The sequence below is a fragment of the Peromyscus maniculatus genome, chromosome 10 (assembly GCF_049852395.1).
Source record: "Peromyscus maniculatus bairdii isolate BWxNUB_F1_BW_parent chromosome 10, HU_Pman_BW_mat_3.1, whole genome shotgun sequence".
NCBI classification, from domain to species: Eukaryota; Metazoa; Chordata; class Mammalia; order Rodentia; family Cricetidae; genus Peromyscus; species Peromyscus maniculatus.
Window position 1 is genome coordinate 50,910,854 of NC_134861.1, and position 26,399 is coordinate 50,937,252.

The window sequence follows — 26,399 nt, forward strand, 5'->3', positions numbered from 1 at the left end:
CTTCCCCAAACCAGGAAAAGTTGAAAAGCTCTGCAGCCCCAGGGGTGGGGCCTTGCATGTGTGCATGTTTATCTCTCTCCTTCACAATTAGGACCAGGTTTCAGCGGACACTAGGGACAGGGGCAAAAACAAACTCATCCTAACTGCCTGCATTTTCAGTAAGATGTGGACAGTAGGCTCCTATTTCAGGGAACTTACTAAAACAGTCTTGGCACAATGAAGGGGGAGAAAAAAAGAACAAAGACACAGAATAACATTTTTCACGTTTCCTGTTTTGCCATCTAGTCAGAGACTTCTAATTTGGGAATCAGGTAATGAAATGCTGTGTCTTTTTAGGATGGTGGTTGGAGTTGACAGTGCTTTTTTTTTGTGACTCTCAAGACAAAGAGACAAGGGCAAGGAGGGAATTAATTGTCAGAGTTGGTTGTTTATCTTTTTTTTTTTTCTGATTGAGAATAAGAAAACGGAAAAATTTTAGTCATGTTCCTTTAGGTTTTTTTTTTTACATAACTGAATATTGAATATGTTCTTACTTAATCTGGTAGAATGTCCTTCAAGAAAGCTGGTATGATCTTTGTACATGTCATTATTTTCACGGGCTTGACTTAGAAATGAAATCTTTTCCTGAAAATCTATTTTACCCAATACTGTGAATAAGATCCTACTATCCAAAGTCCAAACAGAACCCCTCTGTAAAAAAATAAAGGCAGATTCTATTTACAAATCAATTTTAATTCCTCCCTGAAAGGACACCAGTTCATAGACATGGATTCTGTTAAATAAGGAGACAAGTATGAGACAATAGGAGGCAGCAAGAAAGGGTTGGAGAAGTTTGAAAAGAAGCAGATATGTGGAGAGTGACATGACCAACCTCCAAAGTCAGAGTCCTAAACTATAGTGAGGAAAGCTGAGAACTGACCTGATCTATGTTGTAGGATTAATGGATGGGTCAATAGGTCACGCACACACATGCACATGCACATGCATTTAAACCTAGGCTCCACATATGAGACAAACATGCAGTATTTGTGTGAGTCTGAGTTTGCTTATTTCACATAATGTAATGATCTCCATTTCTATACATTTTCTTATGAATAGACTTAGAAAATCTTCAGTAGGCTATGTGTGGATATGTATATGTGTATGTGGTGTGTGTGTGTGTGTGTGTGTGTGTGTGTAACAATAATAATTAAAGTAGAAGGGTTTGTGAATTTGAGGAATGGGGAACACTTATGGGGGCAAGTGGGAAGGGTGGAAATCATGTAGCTACATAGTCATGTCGGAAATTCTCAGAATATCTTCACATTAGAAGTAATAATTTTTTATTTACATTTCACCAGATTGCATCTACCTTAGGATAAGGTACATTTTGAGGGAATTTATAAAGTTGAATTTATCTTAGTTTGTGCAGCAAGTAGTAAGCAGCAACATTTATAAAGGAATTTATCTCATATTAGTACCAATTTTTTAATTCAAACTCAAGAAGTCTATAAAACATTATTACACTTATTTTTTCTGAATTTTAAAGGATGATTAAAAACTGTGTGCTAGTGTGAACACGTTTTAGAGTGAGCATCTCTGCAAACATTTTAGACTGCATCTTCCAATCAGAAGAGGCATGTCCGACTCCTCTCCTCCACAGCAGGTCATTCTCACACTGCAGTGAAGATATTTTGACTGTTCCTATCAGATTCACCTTGTTGTGCTGAAAGCCTCTTGTGTTAAGTATAAAAATATCTGATTTTCAGTGAACCAAAGTATTGGCCTTAGATATATTTTGGCACTTTAGAATTATCAAGAAGAAACGTGTAAAAATCATAACAAGACTCTCAACCTATACAGTTGTAGAGTTAATGTTAAAAGAGCAAGAAAGTAATATTATATAGTTTGTTCAGTAAACCACAGAATTTAAACTTCTTGATTTTGCTAACAGGCATCAGTTGTACCAATAGAATTATTTATTTATATGAAATGGGTGAGACCGGGAGGAGAGAAAGAAAGAAACTGGATTATAAAATCGGGACCTGTCATACATCAATAAACCATGCCTCTTTCTCTTCTGTGAAAGAGGTGGCCAAATGGCATGAGTGTTTACAAATTTTTCTGGAGAATGACTCTGTGTCATTTGTCTCCTATAAAAATCTAAGTTCTCTGATGCCCATTGGCTTTGTGAATCACGAGGCTAGTATCTAGATGCCTTGGAGGGTAAATATATCTTACCATCATCTAATGTTGCTGAATGGCATTCTTCTAGAAGAAATACATGGTAGGTTCAGCTAATAGGATGGCTCAGGTCAGTAGTTCCAGCCAGGGATGATTTTGTCCTCAGGGTAAACGTATAGAATCACCTGTCGCTCGATCTTGAGGGGACTATTTCACCATCAGGCAGGCTGAGGCCTAGGCTGCAGCTCAACATCTTGCATCACACAAGATAATTCCTTTCAAATAACAAATATAAAGACCTTGTTTGAAAAGCTCTGGATGGCCACTCTTGCTTTTCATATACATAATGTGTGGAAAATACTCTATTTAAATTACTGAAGACTGGAGTTGTGGCTAAGGATTAGCATGTCAGTCTTCTGTTATAAAATACTTGGCCTGAACTCTGGACTGACAGCTGGGGCACCTGCAGGGGACCGAACTAGGCCCTCTGAATGTGGGTGATAGTAGTGTGGCTTGATCTGTCAGTGGGACCAGGACTTGAAATGGCTTTTTGAAACCCATTCCCTATGGTGGGTACCTTTTGCAGCCTTGATTCAGTGGGGAGGGGCTTGGTCCTGCCCCAACTTGCGTGCCAGCCTGTGTTGACTCCCGAGGGAGGCTTTACCCCCTTTGAGGAATGGATGGGGGCTGGGGTAGGGGAGAGGTGTGTGTGGGGGGAGCAGGAGAAGGGGAGGAAGGGGCAACTGTGGTTGGTATGTAAAAATGAAAAATAATTAAATAGAAAAAATATGTGTCTCATTTAGGGGAACCCTGCCCTAATTCTTGCCACAGAGAACATATTACCTGTCATTTGGTTTACTTTCTTCTGCTATGGTTATTTTGAGATCTTGGGTGCTAGGTACTTTGTATACTTGATTCTCTTGGAATCAGTCCAAGTCTACATACCTGAGCTGGCCTACACAATACATATCAAATCAACAATTCGAAGGCAAGACAGACACTAGTTAAAAAAAAAAAAAAAGATCTTACACGGTCAGTTCTTCAGTTTATTTGTTTATTTTCCTAACTTATTCCAATGATTTCACTCCCTGAGTCACAGTCATGGGTGGATGGAGCAGATGTCAGCTAGGCCAGATGGTCACGCAGTCCCCTCTGGTGTCAGCTGTTGCTTCCTGCTCTGTTTCCTGCTGCTTCCTTATCTGACTCCACTTGGCTCACCAGGGGCTCTGATTTGGTTCATGCTGGAACTCTTTAGCTCAGGTATGAATGATGATCTTGTTATTCAGTATTAGCATTTCCTATGGGCAGCATTGCTCATTCAAGGTGGGTAACTTGTAAAGCCGGGCATCTGGTCTGAAGCTAAATGGTGTTGTCTAATTTAACACTTTTCGTTATTGAGACATCAAAAATATTGGTTCAGGAATTACATTTCTTGCCTGAATATGTGATTAAAGTTTATGCTATTATTCAACAGTTGCTGTCAATACTCATGAAGCATGTATCATGTAGATGAAAATAATCATTGTTTGCAATGTGTTACATAAACACAACCCATAGAACCATACAGAAAATTACATCCAAAGAAAAATAGGAAATAAGAACTGGAAATTTATTATTTGAGATAGAGAAACAACATGTAAGATATTTAAATAATATATTTTTACACAGAGAATATATCATATACATATTTATTTATTCAATATTAAGTGCATGAATAATAAAATATAAAACTAAAGTTGATAGATAAATGTGGAAGATAATAAAAGCCACCTAACTTATCAGGTCTGGAAAATTTTACCATTCACAATTTAACTTATGCATTATTTCAAAAATAGATCAAATTTTCAATCGCATGCCACCTTTATTTCTTCATTTAAAAGAGATTCTTCTCTCATACAATAATAACATCCCACCCAAAGTTTTGCCTCCCTCCACTACTCCCGTTTCCCTACTACCACTTCCCTTCCCTGGATCTGTGCCACCACCACCACCCCAACTTCTTTTCATATAGGAGCAGGCCTCCCTCCAAGAGATAGAAACCACACAGAACAAAACAAGATACAATAAGACAAGCAAAAGCCCTCATATTGATCCTGGCCAAGGCAACCCAATAAGACAAAAGAGTCCCAAAAGCAGGAATAAGAGTCGGAAAAAAACCTGCTCCCACTGTTAGGAGTCCCCCACAAAACACATGATAGCCATAACATATGTGCAGAGGACCTGGTGTAGACCCATGAAGGCCCTGTGCTTGCCACTTCAGTCTCTGCGGGCCCATACAAGGCCTGCTTAGTTGATTCAGTGGGCCATGTTCTCCTGGTGTCCTCCATCCCTTCTGACTCCTATAATCCCCCCCCCCCGCGCCCCTCCATGGGATTCCTTGTAGATGGAAATTTCTGTCTTGCCCAGTCCTGCAGCTGCTCAGTCCCAAATAAACACACAGATGCTTATACTAATTATGAACTGTTTGGCCTATAGCTCAGGCTTATAACTAACTAGCGCTTATGCTTAAATTAACCCATAATTCTTATCTATGTTTAGCCACATGGCTTGATGCCTTTTCTCAGTCCAACATTCTCATCTTACTTCTTCTGCATCCGGCTGGCCACTCCATCTCTATCTTTCCTCTTCCCAGCCTTCTCCTGGTCTAGTCATACACTTCATGCCTGACTACTGGCCAATCAGCATTTTATTAAACCAACAGGAGTAACAGATCTTTACAGTGTACAAGAGCATTATCCTACAGCAATTCCCTAAACTCTGAGGGGAGGGACCTGGTGGAGACCTCCAATATAGACTCTTTCAGCATGATGTCTGGCTGTGAGTCTCTGCACCTGCTCCCATCTGCTGCCAGGGGAAGCTTCTCTGATGACTACTGGACAAGATACTGATCTATAAGCATAATGGAATCATTTCATTATTTTTTTTCCCAGTTATGTTTGGTTTTACCCTAGATCTCTGGGCTATCCATTTTCCAGTTCCTCGCCATCCAGTAGTGTAAGGCACAGGCTCCCTCTCTTGGTGTGGGCCTCAAGTTAAACCAGTGTTTGGCCACTCCCCCAAGTTCTATGCCACCATTGCCCTAGCACATCTTGCAGGCAGGACACATTGTAGGTCGGATGTTTCATGGCTGGATTTGTGCCCAGGTTTCTCTTTCTTTGCCTTCAGAGTACTCTCCCACTTCACATGGGAGTGAAGGCTCTATGCAGGCATCAGCTCGACCTCTCTACATTCAGTGAGCTGTGTGAAGGTTTTCCTCAGAATAGAGCTCCATTATCAGTTTTCAACAGCAACCCCACTCTCCCAGCATCAGCCTGGGTTGTTTGGGGGATGTTTATGGGACCCTCTTGGTCAACAATTTGCCTGAATGCAGCCCAGTTACACCACTGGAAGCCAGGCCTGGCTATAAAAGATGGCCAGTTTATAACATGTTCTATGTCCTCCATTACTAGGAGTCCTCACTACATGTATTAGTCAGGGTTCTCTAGATTCACAGAATTTATAGAAGGACTCTCTCTCTCTCTCTCTCTCTCTCTCTCTCTATATATATATATATATATATATATATATATATATATATATATATGTATGTGTGTGTGTGTGTGTATCTGTGTGTCTGTGTTTCTGTGTCTGTTTCCCTTCTTTTGTTTTTTGCCTGTGTGAGATTATTTATTTCCCATTGAAAAGCCAGGTTTAATTCTAATAGGCCTGCCTTTGTATGTTACTTGGTCTTTTACCCTTGCAAGTTTTAAATACTCTTTGATAAGTATATTTACTGTTTTGATTCTATTTGGTGTCTTGTATGCTTTTTGTACCTTTATAAGCATTTTCTTCTTTAGGTTAGGAAAAATTTCTTCTATGATTTTGTTGAAAATATATTCTTGTCCTTTGAGCTGAGATTGTTGTCCAATTATTTGTAGGTTTGGTCTTTTTATAATGTCCCATATTTCCTGGATGGTTTGTGTCAGAAATTTTTTATATTTAATGTTTTTGATTAATTGATGTATCTATTTCTTCTTTTGAATCTTCAATACCTGAGTTTTTTTTCTTCCTTCCTTTGTATTATGTTGGTGAAGTTTCTCTCTGTAGTTCCTCAATTTTTCGTTTCCAGAATTCTCTTAGTTTATAATTTCTTTATTGTTTCTTTTCTTTTTTCAGATATTAAACAATTTTATTCTTTTCCTTCAATTGTTTGTTTTTTCTTGGCTTTCTTTATGGGAATTATTCATTTCCTCCAATTGTCCTTTCCTATCTTTTTTTGAGGGATTTATTAATTTCCTCTTTAAAGATTCCTATCATCTTCATATTATTGGTTCTAAGGTCTTTTCTTGTGCTTCAGCTATGTTGGAATATTCAGGGCCTGCTGGGTAGGATAGTTGGGCTATTGTGGAGCCATATTGTCCTGGATGTTATTTATTGTGTCCTTATGCTGGCATCTAGGCATCTGGGTTTGGTGTGATTGTAGTTCCATGGGCTGCATTCTGAGTTTATCCTTGTTAGGTGTGTGTTTTGTTCCTTGGTTTCTGCTTCTTCTCTGGATTTTCAGATAGTGTGTTGGCTGTATGTTGCCTGTTTTCTGGCCTGCTTGGCTGGTTTGTTCACAAAGTGTACTTGCTGGAGTTGGAAGGGAAGGGAAGGGCGGGGCAGGGAGGTTAGTCTGTGGGATCCACTCCTGTGGATGGACATGGGTGAAGGGAGACTGCAGCTGGTGTTCTGTTGCGGTCTAGGATAGACCCTGATGATTGGGGATGGGGGAATAGAGAGAGTGGAGCAGCCTACCTGGTCTTCAGGCAGGTGTGGCCTCCACTTTAATTTTCTTCTTTACTATCTTGAACAAAGTATATACTAACACAGTTCCACTTTGTGTCCGTAAAGTAATCTTTTTTCTTCAAAATTGCTTTGCTAGTAGCAAGACTGTGATATGAATATAGAGAGAAAAGGAATAATAAAAATGAAACTGAATAAAGGCATGTAAACATAGACCTACCAATATCAATGTTAAACCTATTTTATTAGAAGACAAACCACATACTGTTTATATTTTTAATTCATTGAAAATTTAGTACAACTATTTTAATATCAGTCATCTGTCCTAACTCTCCTCATATGCTCCCTCACCTTCCTATCTACCCAATTTCATACCACCTCCTTTATCTCTTTATTGCCATAGAGTCTAGTTTATGTTGTTCTAACTACTCTTGGGTATGGGACCCACCCTGGAATGTGACCAATATACTAGATGTCAGATAAAGAAAACCCTAACATGATTTGCTAAATGATCTTATTAATAGAAAACTTAAGCCAGATATTAGGGTGAAAACTGAAAGATCAGAAAAACAGAACAAGCCACAGACAACCCCCACTTACCTACTCCTTAGCCTCCAGAGTGAAACTGCCTGTTTACTCATGCCTTATACACCTGTCTGTGCCCTGACATCTTCCTTCCTTCCTAGTGCTGGGATTAAAGGTGTGTGTGCTTCCTAAATACTTGGTAGCAAAGGCATGAGATCTTAAGTGCTAGGATTAAAGGCATGTGCCACAATGCCTGGCTCTGTTTCCAATGTGGCCTTGAACTCGGAGAGATCCAGATCGATCTCTGCCTCGCAAGTGATAGGATTAAGGGTGTGTGCCACCACTGTTTTGCCTCTATGTTTAATCTAATGGCTGACTCTGTCCTCTGATCCCCAGATAAATTTATTAGGGTATACAATATATTGGGGTACACAATATATCACCACAGAAAACTGTCTCTCCCTCTCTTAGCAGCTATCAGTATTACTAGTATTAAAGTGTCAGTTTTAAAGTCAGACAGTATTGTCTTTATTTCATATGCCAGTTACTTCCCTGCCTTTATAATGCAAACCTGAGTTGATGGGGCTGCATTTTCAACTGAAACAGTAACATCAAAGTTATAGTGTTGTAAGGATGACAGGACTGTACATGCATGTGTAAACAATTACGCATATACAGATATCTACATATGTGTGCATGTGCATATGTATGTACACTCATAAGCATCTCCTGGTTTATTTAGGCAAAATAAGCCCATTTTTTTCTATTGTAATAAAACAAGGTACAAAACCCAAGCGAACTGGTTAAATATTGGATTAGAATTAAGCAAAACCTCAATTCAGTCATGTATTTTCTTTCGCAGCTGTCTGATCGTAGTGAAAGGACAAACTTCTCGTGCACACAGTTTCTTAAACTTCAAAATCAGCATGCTGGAACGTCACTAGTTCTCAGACCTTTGCATGCTTTCAGGTGATTAATAATGGGACAATTTCTGCAAAGTGAAGTCTCCATGGTAACCTAATATGCAAAAGACATCATCCGTGGCATTCTTTAATTCAGGGAGTTGGCAAATGGTGTTCTGTGGCCTCCTCACAATCCAGTTTGGAAATCAATGAATTGTGTGATCCTCAGAAGGTTTCAGTACTCAAAACAGTTAAGTGACTTCTTCTCTATGATTTGGATAAATATAATCATAAGCACTCATTCACATGACTGTTGTAGTTTAACCAACCAGGGCTTTATATAATATATGTTACTTCATATATCATTTATACATTACTTCAATAGATTAATTGATACTTAAATGATGTAAATGCTTAAACACAGCTCATGCTTATACTGTGTAGAAAACTACAGACAAAGTACAACTTGGAAGTGAGAATTAGGAAGCCGCATTTATGATACAATGCTCTAAATGCTAACCATACTAAACATAACATACAGAGAGGTCCTTGTGAAGTCTAATTGTCTATGGGCTTGGATTCAGTCTGGCTAGTGTGTTCATAAGAAGGAAGAATTTTGGTATACAAAAGAGATACCAGGTATAGACAAGCCCATTTAGAGAGGTTTGCCTGTGTGGGAGTCCATCAAGAAGACAGACATCCTTCAGCCAAAGAGAGAGGTTCTAAAGAAACCATGCTCTCTGGTGTATTCATCTTCTGTTTCCAGCCACAAGGATGTGGTGAAATAAATTTAATTTGGTTTTGTTTATCGTGGGATATAGATTAATAAGAGTTAAGTACTTACGCAGAGCACATACAGACCACACCAGGACAGCTAGCATTTTTCTTTCCCTACAGCCTTTATGTTTGGAACATCCAGGTCCATTTTGCCAAGATCTTATAAATAGATATGACACGCTATCATGAACAATAGTTATCACACTGTGCTATGGAACATCAGAAATTGTTCCTTTTAGCCGATTATGCTTGCTACTCATTATCCAAATTCCATCTGTTTATTTACTTATTTGTTTCTACCCTACTATTCCCAGACTGTAACCACTGGCAATCTAAATCCAGATTGACATTTTTAATGCTTCCACATATGCAAGAGAATGTACTGTATTTGTTTTTCTGTATCTGACTTTGTTGGCTTATCATAGTGTTCTTTAGTTGCAATTATTTTGCTTCAGAAGGCAGGATTTAATTCTTCTTTAGGATTGAACAATATTTAACAGTGTACAAACATTTATCATACTTTATTTTCTGTAAGTGAGCACCCAGGTCAATTCGTTATTTTGGCTATGGTGGATGGTCACATATGAAATATAGAATGACAAGTGTCTTTGGGGTATACTGATTTTGATTTCTGTAGCAGAAATGGTGTAGCTGATAATATTTTGTTCTATTTTTATGTTGTTCTTCACATATTCCTTAAGAGAGGAAAACCTCTTTAATAAATGGTTCCCTCATTCCATATGAATGAGGGAAGAGATGTACAACTATTCCTCTGGCAAAGAATAACATCCAGAATATCTAAGGATGTCTCAATGAAACCCTAAGTAATCCAAATTAGAATGGGAAGATTATCTGACGTGTCTACAAAGAAGAATACAAATGACCAATATAGTATGAAAAATTCTCAACACCCTTATACACCAGGGAGGTGCCAATCACAGTCACAATGAGATGTTACCATTCCTGTTAGAATGACAATTATAAGGGAATAAAATGAAAATAATGTGCTGGTGAGGCTATGTAGGAAAAGGAACCCCTACGTTCCATTGAAGGTGCAAATGTACCTGAAGTGACATCCAGAAGGCTGCTATGTCTGATTTGAGTTTTTAGATATCGAAGAACTTACTATTTCAAAAGGGGTGCAATTGAAATTAATGAGTACGTACTTTCCATGGAACAGTATCTTGCCCCTATAGTTCTTTATCATAATTAGAACTTTCTTTTTCCTCTTATTTACTTACTTTCTGTAACAGCAAAAAACTAAAACTAAATTTCCTGTTATATTTGTTTTGAAGCAGGATCTTGCTCTATCTCTGACTCACCTGGGACTCAGTCTGTAATCAGGCAGAACTTGAGATCAAAGTGATCCTCTGGCCTCAGCCTCCCAAGTGTTAGGATTACAGGCATGAGTTACCATGCCTGGCTAACAAATGATCTCCACGGGTCTGGGTAGAACTAGTTGGAAATTTTATTTGCTTTATTTATAGCAATCACATGAACATCTGGCACAAAAGAAGAGTTCATAAAAATTGTTCAATGAACATCAGATTAGATTTTAGAGCTTTTATCTTTTATTATTCAAGCTTGCAAGGATGACAAGCAGAGTTTACTCTTGATCATGACTCTGCAATAAAAATGCAGCTAGCCACTCTGTTTATGGTAGTGGATATTCAGCTCTGATATATGCCATAAGTAGATTTTGAACGATTTTGAAGGATTAACGGTGGCTGAAATGTGCTTTCATATTCTTTTCAAATGCAATGTGTTTACCACACATTTTCGAAGTGTGAGATTTAAGGCCACTGCCTGAAAACCACAAAGCTCTTTAGAGCTTCTGGAGAGACCTCTGATTCTGGTAAACATTTTTGTGCAGTCTCCACAGACATTATTTAACTTAAGTTCCAAGTGACCTTTAGGCCAAGCAAACATTGCTTGCAGAGAGTATTTTACTTTATTTGAAGTGGAAAGTAAATGAATGAGAAATTTTGTTTACTTTCTAGCTAAAGGAGAGACTCAAGTTCCTGGCATGGTGCTGTTAATTAGGCAGTGGGAATTTTGACTGGATGTTCAAAAGAATTAATATTTGAGTGAGCGTTCACTGTATTAAAATTTGACATCTTTTGAGAGTCTGAATTTAAAGTCTTCTAACTGTATTTTACCTTTCAGAAGTAGTTATGAATTTCTACCTTTTCTTTGAAAACTGAAATATTTTTGTGACAAATTTTAGACAATATACAGATTTTAACAACTGAATCCAAAGGTATACTTGAATTTTCCTGTGTTGACATCTGCACATGTATTTTAATTATTTTATTGCAGTCTTCTAATTAAATTTCATATTTAACATTTGAAAGGAGGGTTTCAGATTCAGACAGATAAGCATTGAAAATTTAGCTCTGACAGCTGCCCATTGTGTGACCTTGGAAAAACATTTAACCTTTCTTATCCTCAATTTTTTGTATTTGCATATCTAATAATAGTTCATGTATTCCACAGAGTTACCATGATATTATTTTATGTTATATACATAAAACAATTTAGATATTGTTAAAAATATTATTTATTAATAAACTTAATAATCTGTTCTTATATTTTTCAAGGGTTTTGATTGTATGAGTTGTGTGTGAGCTCTTTAAAGTCTTTACAGCTGTGTTCTTTAGATAAAGCCCCATTTTTATACTAGAAGATAGTAAATTTGCTTTGAAACCAAAAATTGAATCATTTATTTTTCATCAAAATGGCACTATTTTAAGTAATAATTTGCAAGTTTCTTATTTGTGAAAGATTGTAGTTAATTTTTTTATGTTTACTAACAAAATATCTTATTTATATATGTTAGTTAATATGACAAAAATTTCTAATAAAATTTTAAAAGTAACTATTTAGATAGGACTATTAGATAGGGGGTTAAAGTGAAGAATTTTCTTTAAACTAAAAGCTAAGCTACAATCTTCTGTATAACCCATAAAAACAGATTGAATTGCCCAGGAAGCTGACTGCAATTTACACACACAAAAATGTTATTCAACATTACTCTGCCATTGTTAGGATGGAGAGAAAGATAAAACAGGACAGAACAGTGGGAGCTGTTGGGCTCTGGTGCGGTAACTAGCAGGGTTTATCCAACCCATGACATTTTCATGCCCCCTTTAGCTACTTCATGGGAGCTGCCCCAGGAAAGAAGCAATCTTTTCAGCCAGTGAAATCACTGGGAAGGCAGACGATTCCAGATAGTGCAGCATGTGCTGGAGACCTGGATTCCATGGCCATGCCCCCTCATGTGCTCTTCCTTAACTGTACATCCAGTTCATGGAAACCTTGTGTAAGATCCTGGGTCAGTAGATCAAACATTCCACTGGTCTTTTTAATAGTATTCTTAGATGAAGTGCTTGAATGAGAAAAAAATCAAATAACACACCCAGGATGTATATCGATATGCCAATCAAAAGAAATTGTTTCTCGTTTTGGAGTAGACTGTTTCACCACATGATCCTTTGGAAAGCCAGAGAGCGGATGCCTATTAAAGAAATACAATTGTTTCTGGTTGTTTGCAGTTGGAATTTTAAAGTTACTTGAAGCCTAAGTGAGAATAGTAAGAAAGGATTCACATTCTTAGACCCAAATGACCTTGGTTACCACACTTGTCAATTTTTATGGGCCTTTTGTATCAACATTAAAGTCTGAATGATGTCAGTTCACCTAATCAGACAATTTAGTGTTTCCGTGAAGATACTTTTGAATGAGTGTTGACATATGTCACAAAGGTCATAGTTCAGGCCTGTCTTTCCCATGATAGTTCCTTCACTGGAGTCTCTGCAAGTCCTCAACTACCCACTGAAGCAGCCCACCAGTGACCAAGAGTCTATTTTATTTTTAATGTATGAATATTTTTCTTTAAACATATAACAGATGACATCTTAATTTTTGAAATCTCTTTCATTACTATAAATCTCCCTCATTTTTTCTTTCAGGGATGTCTGTGGGAGGTGCTGACACATAGCCAGCTCCACTCAAATGTGAGTTACTGGCTAAATAGTGGAGGAGAAATTTGATATCTTGGCCAATAGTTCACACCACCCCACTCGGCTTAGAAACAAGACTGAACATATTCTTAGAATGAATTTTGTTGGCCACATTAACAAAAAAAAGGAAGCTGACAAAAGCCAGATGTGCCCAGTTAATCAATCTCTAGTTGAGACATTACTATGTAAGTATTTTGTAGAATAATTAATATCTGTGATCAGTTGACTTTAAGCAAAGGAGATTGTCTTAGATAATTTGGGTAGACTTGAACTTATCAATTCAAAACCTGTAGAAGAATATGTTTTTCCTTAAAGAAAAAACATTCTACTTGTAACACCAACTGTTAGTCTTCCAGTTGACTTGGCTTACAGATATCTCTCTTGTATGTCTGTCTCTATTTCTTTTGTGAAACACTGAACATGCAGGAGTTCATGATAGGGAAATTGAATGGCAACATAGTTTTCAGGATTAGATTTGGGGGGTGGAGGATTGTGCAATAAATTGCAAAAGCAATTTTTTCCTGCTGCAAATGATGTTATACTTGTCACTAGAAATTCAGGAATCTATACTACTATTTTGGGGGAGGTGTTACAATAAATGATACAGTACATTTTCCCAAAGCAAATTATATACATGGCCAAATTGGCTTAATTGTGGTTGAGTCTGAGATTCCATTCCTCATAGCTATTTCTCAAAATTGTAAGCATTTTATGCCTTCTGAATATAAGTCAGGGTAGTATTTACAGAGATGGAATACTCTATAACTAAAACCTAAAGAAGCCCAACAGGTATTGTGTTTCATTTATACTGATGCCTGGTAAAGAATGCATGCATTTATCCTTTTCTTGTGGCATGCGCTGGAACACAACACCTTCTCAAGTCCTCATGGGGAGTCAGCCTCCAAATCTTTACCAGGGTTATTTTTAAGGCTTTACAATATATTTGTCTTCCAAGGCTTCTGGATGCTTTTGACATCTTATTCACCTCTTCCTGCTAATCTGAAATTACCCATCTATGGGCTTTTCGCAGATGATAGTACCTTGTTAGACTGTTGGTGTTGATAACAGACTGAAACAGTAGGCTTGTGGAAAAAAGAAAAGTATGTTGACTGTTATATGAGTAACTAACAGTAGTGCTATTTCTGATTTCCTTGTTGGTAGATAGTAAATAGAACATATATCACATAAATAAAAGAAGATCAATACTTGAATACAATATACCCAACAGTGTATTAATATGCTCCTCCAAAATGTCCTCATGCTATATGGCAGGTATAGTTGGGGTTGTTCCAGAGTTGAAATAGCAGGAGTTGGTGACATCCTACAGAATTCACCTGGATTTTCTCAGGATCCAGGTTGATGACTTACATGGAGACATGGTGGGCTTCATCACTTCCCAAGTAACTCTAACCTCTATCATTCTCTTGAGCACAAGGCATTGTTTTCATTATTTGTTTGACTTAGAAAAAAGATGCTTTTAGGAAGTATCACTGAAAATTTCCCCCTGTGATAGCTTTTATGTCACAGGGTGTTGCAGGATATTTGATGACACAGTAAATCCTGGGATTGTGTTGTTTACTGGAAAAACCTACTTCTAGTTGCCTTGTGGCTCAGCTCTAGCACACACCACTACTCCAAGAGTTTTCTGCTTGAATATTGTAAACAGGGTTAAATAAATTCAACCATGGGTCAAGAGGCCAAGCAAGCAACCAGTTGATAGGAAAAAGATAGAGAGTAAGAGGGAGTTGGGAGGATGGATAGAGAGATACACAGGAAGTACAAGGGAGGAACATTCAGTTTGACGAGTTTTTCTTTGAAACAGCATAGGAGAACACTCTTTCTGGGATGACATAGGAAGAGGAACTAGCTGGATGCTTTCTCGGCCTCTCTGACCTAGCAGGTTTTTACCCCAGCATCTGGCTCCTGAGACTTTATTGATCAAATAGAATGACTGAGAATTAGTTAAAAACAACAATACAACAAGGATGTGTTGGGGCCTGGCAACCACTAAGTATGTTCGTGTGTTCAGTGTTAGGAACTGAGAAAACTATTTGGTGCTTCATGGATGAAGAGGATCCACTGTGATCCAGACTTGGCTTAGATTTGCCTAATTTTCTAACCTCCTTTACATGCTCACTCTTACAAACAGATCTAGATGACGCTTTGTGTCCTTGCCTATCAAAGCCTATTTGTGACTTTATTTGATGTCATAGTGAGTTTTGTTCTCTTCTCTATGTGGTATTGAGATTACAGCTACACATTCTCTCTAGGAAGGAATCAGGGATTCATTTTTGGGCACACCTAAGCCAGTTTTGTAAGGTTTTATGGAAATGTGATACTTTGGTACATGGATTCCAGATGGGACAGTTGGCTCAAATTCAAACATCGGCACGGGCTGAATATTTTTTATTAGACTGGCCACTCCTAGATTTCCAGTTACCAGTTCTCAGTTTCTCCTTTCACAAATTGGAAACTAACCCTTGATGGCTACTCATTTATCTTGCTCACAGGGATAGCATGTTATTACCTAATTCTTTAGCTCTCCATATTTTTAATGGAAGCCCCATTGAGTCTGAAAATCTGTTGGGGGTAAGATTTGAACTTTCTGAAACCTTCCCTGAAACTCTGCTACTTTTATGATTAAACATGATTTTTTTTTTTGTCCTTCAGCTCTAGGAGCTGAAAATCTCTTTAGATGTTGCCAAGGAAAACCTCTTAGGATTTAATTGCTGATTAATCATCCCCATTCTTTCAATTCTTTTCATCTAAGTCATCTTTGTCCCTGAAAATAGCAATCCAATTCCATTGTTCATATTTTTGATGTACTTCTTAAAAGCCCAAGACATTACTTCTATCAGTGTATTCTCTGCTGGGGCATATGAGGTCCTATAGTGAATGTTCTAGAAAATTTCACTGTTACTGTATGCCACAATAACAGTGTTCTCGCTATGGCAAGGAAAGGATTCTCCTGGCCACCCCAACAATAGGTGATTCGAATTGATCTTTTGGACCACTTCTGTTATTAACTCTTATATACTGTGCTTCCCAGTTTGACAGAGATTTGTCTGCAAGAAATTTACCTGGTAGAATTTTTTATCTGGATAGCTGTAAGAAAAGGAAGAGTGCAGGAATAAGTGCATAGAGACCTTAGGTTCTGTTAGAATCAAAGACATGATAAGGTTGGGGCTGGGAGGCTCTATAGAGCAGTCACCTCAATGGATATGATATGCCTCTGAAAAGGGTTTGTTACAGTTAGCAATGCCTCTGTCTCTCTCTTTCTCTTCATGAGACGGAGCCTCACTATTGTCAGAGCTAAACCATAACCTACTATGTAGTCCAGGCCAGCCTGGAACTTATAACAATGGATCCACCTCAGCCTCTTGAGGATTGGTATTACAGGCACACTTAATATCCCTGGTCTGTCTCTATGTACCAAGAGATTCTGAGAGGAGAACAAAAATGTGAATGAGTAGCCATCAGCATCCCAGAATTCAGGGATAGCAAGCCTAAGTCTCAAGGTGTTTGTGTGGAAATGCTTGTATGCATATCCATGTGTGGGGAGATCAGCTCATTAGTGCACATATACTGTATTTCTTTCAGTAAATGCCAATGTTTTTTATTTTTAAATTCGCCTTGTTTTCTTTTGTTCTAAAAATGATCATTTTCACAGTTATAAGAAGACAAATTGGGTCATTATATGAAGAGTTTTAGAAAGATAAATGAGAATGGTTTTGTTTCTTTGTGAAATATGAAATATATATATATATACATACATATATGAAATATATATTGCTTATAGTTTCATTTTCTATTGAAAACAGATTCTTCTCGAATACAATATGTCTTGACCATAGTTTCCCTCCCTCCACTCCTCCCAGCTCCTCCTCCACCTCCCTCTCCCCTAGATCTACTCCCACGTTGTTTCCTCTTCAGGAAACAGCAGGCTTCCAAGAGACAATAGCCTAACAGGATAAAAACAAGATACAATAAGACAAGGCAACCCAATAGGAGGAATAGAGTCTCAAGGGCAGACAAATGATTCAGAGATACACCCGTTCCCACTGTTAGGATTCTTATAAAACCATGAAGCTAAAAATCATAACATGTGCATAGAGAACCTGGTGGAGACCCATGCAGGGCCCATGCTTTCCACATCAGTCTCTGAGCCCATATGAACCCTGCTTAGTTGATTCAGCAGGCCATGTTTTCCTGGTGTGCTCCATCCCCTCTGACTCCTATGATCCTTCTTTGATCTCTTCTGCTGGGTTCCAGAGATCAAAGGGGAGGGACTCCTTGGAAACTTCCAATTTAGACTCTTTCTCAGCAAAATGTCTGGCTGTGGGTTTTGGCACCTGCTCCCACCTGATGCCCGAGGAAGCCTCTCTGATGACAATTGGACAAGTCATTGACTTATGAGTATTGCAGAATTAGGAATCATTTCATTTTTTTTCTTTTTTTCTTGTTGTGTTTGCTTATATCCTAGGTCTCTGGGCTGTGCATTCTCAGGTTCCTAGCCATCCATGCAGGGTAGGACATGGATTCCCTCTTATGGCTTGGGCCTCAAATTAAACCAAACATTGGTTGGCCACTCCCACGAGTTCTGTGCCCACATTGCCCCAGTATATCGTGAAGGCAGGACACGTTGTAGGTTGAGATTTTTGTGGCTGGGTTGGTGTCCCGATTTCTCTTTCCTAGCCTGCAGAGGACTTTCTCATGCCAAAGAGACTAGAAGGTAGGGGTGAAGGCTCCATGCCCAAACCAGTTCTACCTCTCTCTACCGTCAGCGAGCTGTCTGGATATTTTCCTCGGCAATGAGGCCTCACTGTCAGTTTTCAGAGAGCTATCCTCTGTCCTAGCATCAGCCTAGATTGTTCAGATATCTCTACAAGACCCCTTGGTCACCAACTCAAAGGAATGTTACCCAGTCCCACACTGGAAGCCCTGCCTGGCTTTAAAAGATGGCCGGTTCACATCTTCAGAGAGTGGTTTCAATTTTGGTCAATTCCCCACAGCACAGTCAGTCTCGTTTCCAGTTACTTTGCTTATTCAACCACATGAAAGAAGATATCCTCCAGATGCACGAGGATAAAGTACTCACTTTCAGCTATGGCTGATCCTGTACTGATACCTTCATGTGAGCAGTATGGTTTAAAGGTCGTTACCTGGCCACAAAGCAGGGGGCTTCTTTGTGGAGAAAAATCCTACCACCAAAGTGGTTTTTTTTTCTCCCTCAGATCTTTGAAAATATAAATATAACCTATTGTGTTTTCTTCTGATTCTTGTCTTTCACTAGTTTGTCCAGAGGCTTCTTCTACAACTGTATTTTAACCAGGGGTGGGATGGAGGGGTGACACGGACACTCATATTTAAATGTACATACATCTGACCATTTTATATCCCTCTAGAAACTTTTTTTTTTTTTAGTTTTTGTATCTCAATTGTTTTTACTTAATGTTGACAACCAGGTTCTGATTGGATGTAGAATAAACTACTGGCAGCAATGAGATAGGCTTATATATCGTAAGTATCTCCCGTTAACTGTTTTCTGTGAATCATATGGGATTTTACAATAGGTCCTTTTAAAAGAGTGCCTGTTGAAATAATCATAGGGCATTCTTCCCATCCTTTCCATTAAAAAAAAAAATGAGTGGGAGCTTTTCTAATGCCTGGAGTTTACAGGTACAGGCAGCATATATGTTTACCATTAGAAAAGGTGTGAAAAACAGGGGTATAAACAGCCCAGATCTACTTTGTACTAATTTTATAATACAATAACAGGGAAGTTTTTTTTATTCTTCTCTTTATTCAGTTGAGTTACAAACTGTTCAGTTTTAATATGAGGCTGAACTTGCATTCATTCACTCCCTGTGGGAGATGAGACTCCCTGCTTCCCCCACATCCATATGCGAGATGGCAGTGGATGAACACCATCACTTCCAGTGCTCTTGTGTGTGTGTTTACCCCTGTGAGCATCTTTTAGGTTCTGTCATCAAATCAGCAAGTTTCCTGCTATGCCAATGGTGGTATTTTATCACACTGCTTCCCTACAGTAAATTCCAGGCCTTGCTGTGCTTGGCAAGACCACCTGTTCTCCCACACCTGTTTCCATTTATAAACCATATGCTGTAGTCACAGCTGAGAACCACTGTGTACATGATGTGGTTTTTCATAAATATTTCATAACTCAAAGTTTCCTGCACTTCACAGTAATTTCAAGGCATTGATTTAGCTGAAATACTCATGAAAACTCATGATATATATGTATATATGCATATATATGTATATATTCATATATATATATATCAGTATTTAAGAACACATAAAGTTTATTTTCTATAAAAAATCTATAAATATTAAGATTTCACGTTACATTTATACACCTCTTCTTAAACAACTAACAAAGCATATGGAAAAAAAATCAGTTTTAGTAATTGACTTGAATTGTCCATATGCCTAAGAAATCCAAGAAATACACACATTTAAATTTCATTTCTTACATGGAATAATAGAGATAGCTCATAAATAACAAACTATTGACCAAAATGCAATGGGTATAAACTGTTATAATATTCTGATTTTAAGAAGCAAATCAAGAATATTTTATTTATAAATTATGCTTTTTTAAGAAAGAGAAACTGGAAATAAAAATTGCATAAAATGAAGAAAAATCACCTGGTTTATTCACTACACAAATGAGCAGTTAATATGTATGATTTTAGGCTTTGACTGATTAACAATGATTTAAAGTTTGTAAGCAGAATTCTCCATGTTCCCCTCACTGCTCAGCTTTTCTATTGCAGTGTGGACCTTAGAGTCATAGTAGAGTATACATTTATATTTAGAAGATGAAGTCTGTTATTTCTTGGACTTGCATCCTTTCTATGTAAGTCAAGTAAGGCTTTTCCGTGAGCAGATCTATAACAATAACAAACAAGACAACATTCATATAAAGGAAACCTACTTTCTCTCCAGTAGTCTCAGTAAGCATTTTCTTTCATCTCATTCTTTATAATACTCAGAGTGAACATTTACAAAAGACATCATTTTGAATTGAACTGGGGTAGCTAAACCAATCAAAATATAAACTTAGGAAGCAAATTCTCATTTGATAATTCAGAAAGTGTGAATTCCTCAATAGGGAAGAAAGACACTTTCACAGGGCAAGGAAAAACAGAAGCAGACAAAGCCAATTGGTATCCCTATTTCTCTGTGTGTATTTCTGTACATACACAGAACGAAGCTTTATTATCCTATCTTAGTTTTAGTACCATGTATCAAAAATTGAGTTCTGATTTTCTCAACTTCCCAGTGTATCAAGAGCATGTTCATTTGCCTTAGTCACTAAATAACTTGACTTTTTCTCCAAACAGTATTTTCCCCATCTTTCAACAGTGTATGCATTCATTATGGCAATGAGAATTATAAAAATCAAAGTACCCTAAATCTTTCATAATAGAAGAATTGTCTGATTTGATGTATCATAGTCTGAGTCAGTAATACAGTATTTGCAAGTAGCCTTTTTGTGTGTATATATATTCACACCCTTGTGTTCATCTGTTTATCATATTTTCCACTTACATCATGATTATTTAACAATTCAAAGCACTAAAGCTGAAAACATTTGATTACCAAGAAAGTGTTCTATCACAAGGGACAGAGGAGAATGGAATGCAGTTTTCTCTGGTAGCAAAAATGACCCTAGATCTGGGCTGGAGATGGTGGTATAATGGCAATCAAAATACTGTGTTTCCACAATGTTAAATGAATTGTTGAGCAAGATGGTGAAATAAATATATTGCTTTTAAGGGATTTTTTAAAAGATACACAGCATTAGAATATTTGTAGGAAGTCATTTTATTATTTATTTATAACTTGACAAAAGAATGCAGACATCTATCAGTGACTATAATAAAAATGCAAATATGAACCAAGATTCATCTGTATACACCTCTCCCTTGTAATTTCAACTGCTTTTTGCCACAAGCAGGATGAGTATGCCCTTAGTAAATTGCCTAGAGATGTTTTAACAGCTGCATGAGCAAACTACATTTTGCTCTTAGGTATAACACAAATGATGACTATAAGTGACTTGATTTACTGCTTCTAGTTTTCAGTCATATATTGCCAACTCTAAACAGATGTTTATGTATTTACAGAATAGATACAGATCTCTCCAATTATGGAAATATGTAAATTAAAAATGAGGATTGAAAAGGTATCTATAAGGACTAATAAAGCCTTTCGGTACTTCTTCAGGAATTTCAGTGATGGTGACATGGAACATCTGAGTTATATTTGGAAATTATTACAATATACGTTTTACAGTTTTAATCTTTATGATTTGGTTCAAATTTGCTCATACTGTGTGAACTAAAGTTCTTCACCTGATGCCACTTGGAAGCATAATTTACCAGGATCGCAGATTATGAACTTAATTGGAATGAAGACTTTGCAGATGCTTTTATGAGGTCATATTTGAATATGATGGACCTTAATCTGATAATTAGTACACTTCACTTATGAGATGGGGAGATATTGAGTACAAAGAAATGAAAAGGGAGAAAGGGATGTAAGGACACACAGGAAATACCATGTTCATTACTCAAACTTTGGCCACTGTCACAAAACCTGGGCTAGATCAGTTGAAAGATGAGATGCTTATTTTCGTTCCTGAAGGCTTCACATCTGAACACCACTTCACTTGTTACCAAACACTCAAGACATGACATCCAGACTGGAGCATCATATGGGAGTAGAGGTAGGGATTGGAGAGATATATCTGTCGAATAGGAAATGCAGTGTTTCTAGAAACTACCAGAAACTCGGAGAGAAACACAGAACAGGATCTGCATCTGAGACCTCAAAAGAGGAAAGGGAAGGGGGAATGATATAATTCTATATAATCTTGAAAAATAAAAGAAGCAAAATGAACAATCGAACTCGTAAATAAATCAGGGGTATTAAAAGAGAGAGAAGGAGGGGAGAGGGAGGGAGGGGTGAAGGGAGGGAAGGAAAGAGAGAGAGAGAAAGAGGAGGAGGAGGAGGAGGAGGAGGAGGAGGAGGAGGAGAGAGAGAGAGAGAGAGAGAGAGAGAGAGAGAGAGAGAGAGAGAGAGAGAGAGAGAGAGAGAGAAAGAATTATTTGCTTTGACTTCAGACTCTGGGTTTCCTAGCTGTGAAAATATAACCTTTTGCTTCCTTACTTTGTATAACTGATATTGTAGCCCCCAGCCTAAGGCAGTAGTTTATTTATCCACAAGGCCTTGTGAACCTTGACATGTATCAAACACGAGTCTAGCTGATGGTGATACAATGGTGTGTGAAATAAGGAAAGTTACTGTTTTCACAATTATAGAGGAACAGGGGTCAACAAATCTATAAACAAACCAGGGAAACAATTCCATTAAGTAATAGTAAATATGGAAAAAAATTTAAAGAAGAGTGAAGCAGAGAGTTGAAGATCCTATGTTATGAGGGATTCTGACAAGATCTTTTTAATACACTATGATTTAATAAGGGCCTTAGCCGAAATATAGAACCAACATATGTGATTATCTGGAATAAATGTGTTTGAGGTCAGGAAGGTGCAGGTAGAAATACTGCCTTATGTGAAAATGCTGGCATTTGAAATTTTGTTTGTTTGTTTATGTTGAAAACAACAATAAGACAACTGTGTAAGGAGGAAAACAGGGTAAATAATTTAGGTGAATAACACTTTAGTATCAAAGACGGTTTTTTATATCTTGTCAGCTGTTTACTATTTCTATGATTAGGAACTGCAGAGATTATTTACAAATAATTGAGGGGGATGATGGGTATAAAAACGCATAGTTTCCAAACATGTAGCTTCTGTATAAATCAGAGGCAACTATGAGGGTAGCAAGACAAATCTGAAGAACACATGTTGATGTACAAAGTGTATCATTATAGCTTTATCTAGAGGTTGAACAATGTAGGTCACAGAAAAAGTCCAAATTCAAGTCAGATATTGGTGGGAAAGAAAAGAAAAAGAGTGTAAGGCCATGACACACAGTATCAAAGAAACATTAAGAATCAAAGATAAGTTATTTGGTTAAAGCTGTTACTTAATAATAGCACAGTTACTAAAATAGTAAGCAAGGAACTGAGTCTGAAAAGCCTTATTAGCATGGCATGTTTAAGTAAGGTCTAGGGCATTGGGACTTGGGTCTGAGAGATAGATTTTCTGAGAGAGCAGGGAAATGGAATGATAACTGGTGTTTGGAGATGTTAGTCTCTTTTATGCTTTTACTCTGGGAGCTTTTGAAGTGTGCTTTGATGATGGACATTGTCAAGTGGAAAGATCCAAGTGAAAATGGAAGGCTTAGATTTAGCTATGACCCAGGCCAAATGGGTCCATGTGACCAGGATAAGGAAGAATACATGGATACTTACCAGCCTTAGTCAGATTGCTGCCCTAAGATTGGGACATTTGCTAAACATCATTTCTATTTTCTTAGAGAAAAGTGCAGATAGGATAAGGAGTGAAGAACTTAGATGAGACTAAAGAGAAATCACTAGAATATGACATCAAAAGTATGAAGTCATGGGGATGGGGGGGAGGCTCAGTGGGGAAGTGCTTGCTCAAGCATGAGGACCTGAGTTGGGATCCCAAAAACCTACAAAAAACTGGAGCTTGGTGATGTGCACCAGTGACCCTAGAGCTCAGAGGGCATGAGGGTGGGCAGTTAGTAGAGACCACGCTGATGCCAGAAGCTTGTTGGCCAGTTCCTCTGGCTGAAACTCTAAGATCCTGGTTCACTGAGAGACTCTATGTTAAAAGCAAATGATAATTAAATAAAAAAAAACCCAATAGGGAATAGCCACTTGTCTAGTGCTCCTCAATAAATCTAAATTCATTCACAAGGACATGGCTACCGTTCTTATAAAGGTATTGTCTCTTAACATCTTCCATTGGTGATTAAATTTCAACTTTTAAAACAAATTAGACTCATTGATGCTGAAGTGAGTGATCTGTATTGATATAATCTGCTGACAAACTGTATAAGCATAAATAAATAAAGCCAAATAAGTTGATTTAAGGGACATAGGCACATTTTAATAAATTTAGAAAAGAAGTTTAAGATACCTTTAAGAGAATATTCTCCTGAATTTGTAAGATAGTATCCAAATCTTATTAGACTTGATACCTAATGTACATTTATTTCTTTTTAATGTAAAATTATTTCGGCAAAACTCTGCAACAGCATGGACTGTCATTGATCTAATACTCATAAGTAGAATTTTCTCCTTCACAAATGATTTATGATTTTTCTAGAGTCAGTTATCATAACCGTTTTAATAAATATGCTGATTCAGGTTGTTTCCTTATTATAAAGCAGCAGGGCTATTTCATTTTTTAAAAATTCAACAATAATATATGCATCATGAGCCAAAGTAGCTAAGAAATAACTTGTCCATTTTTAGAAATAAGCCTTCATTTTATTTTGGTTCAGACTTTTGGATACTTTGTCTTTTCTGTTCTTATACTTTAAGGACTTTAAATCTGAGGCCTAGGATTTATTAAATATTATAATACAGATTTGTCAGTGGAGAGAGATGTTTATTTCTGGCTTAGGCTCACATGTCATCACGGGCTGCTGAGAGAAATTACATTGTTGTATTTTATTAGAATGTTGTGAATTTTTGTCACAGCTAAAGATCAATTCATTATCAAGAACAGCAAATTAGTAGGTTATGTATTTTATGCCTCCCATCTATCTAATGTTTTATTTATTTTATTGATAGCTGTTTGCCAGACAATTGGAATATCAGCATGTTTTTAAAATATCTTTCAGTTATATTTTACTTCACCCCATTTTCTTTTTCATTAAAAAATTCCAGAGAATTTTTTATTGTTATTTCTGGTTTATTTTCAGCAAATTGTTAATTTTTTAAATGTTTCTATTGAGACATACAACTTAGAATACAGAATGCTGCATAAATGTGCTCACACAACCATGGGGGAAATATGGAGACTCTACAAAATCAGTTCTTTGGGTCCCAAAGAGAATAGAAGTTGCAAGGAACCTGAAGGATAGATAATGACTCTCATGAATGATGGTACCATAAAGGGTCTTATGTTTATCAAAAACAAAAACAAAACAGAAGAATGATGTGGCCACCATACCCATGGCTAACCAGGTATCAACTAAAATTTTCATCGATTCCCAAAAGCTAAGGACAGATTGGGATGGTTTAGAACAGCAGAAGGGAAGGAGGTCATAATCACTCTCATAATCTTTACTCAGACATCTGTATAAGGATAGGTATTTTACATTGGAGAATAATCATAGGAAGCTCTCCTCCTTGAACCAGGCATGATCATTATGGAGAGGACTGCAAATGGGTCTAGCTACATCCATACCTTTTCTGTAACCATGTAGATAAAAGCTATGGACCACTGTGGGGAAGAATTGCACGTAGTCCAACCTATAAGACTTTGGCAAAGGTCCCTTACTTTTGGAGGAGGAAGAAAGAAACTTCATCTGAGTGGGCCAGCTTACAGTGGATAGTACCACACTTTCACAGGTGGTCCTAGGTTGTATAAGAAAGCAAGCTGAACAAATCACGGAGAGCAAGCAAATAAGCAGTACTCCCTTATGGCCTCTCAGAATCAGCATCTCTCTCCAGGTTTCTGCCTTCAGTTCCTGACCTGACTTCCTTGTTGATTCACTTCAAGCTGTAAGATGACATCACCATTTTTCCTTACCAAGTTGTGTTCATGGTGCTTTATCACAGCAGTGGAAACTATAATTATTACAGTGCTCAAGTTCACAGCTGACATTCTCTTTATAGATGCTATTGTAGGGTATTCAGGAAACTCCCATCAAAATATCAAAGAATTGAAAAGACATCAAGTTTGTTTTCTGAAGATAAAACAATGAAGCCAGAAGTCAGAAAGATACTTGAAAATCCCCTTAATGAGTTTACTAAGCAAATGCTTACTTTATGTGTCATCAAACTGTAAGCAATAAGGCAAAAGGAGAAATAAAACTTTAGTAGAAAGGTAAGTCTTTCTGTTCATTGAAGAATAAGTCTACAGTATGAATGAACAAGCCACTGACATTGGCAAACACAGATGGCTATTACCAGAATGTATAAAGAGGTGTCAGAAATTCACAGTTAAAGAAATGGGTCACTAATAACACTTTATTGAAGATGCAAATATACATTTTCCTAAAACAGGTCAAAGTAGCATAAGGGAACTTGGAAAAGAGTTAACATTAG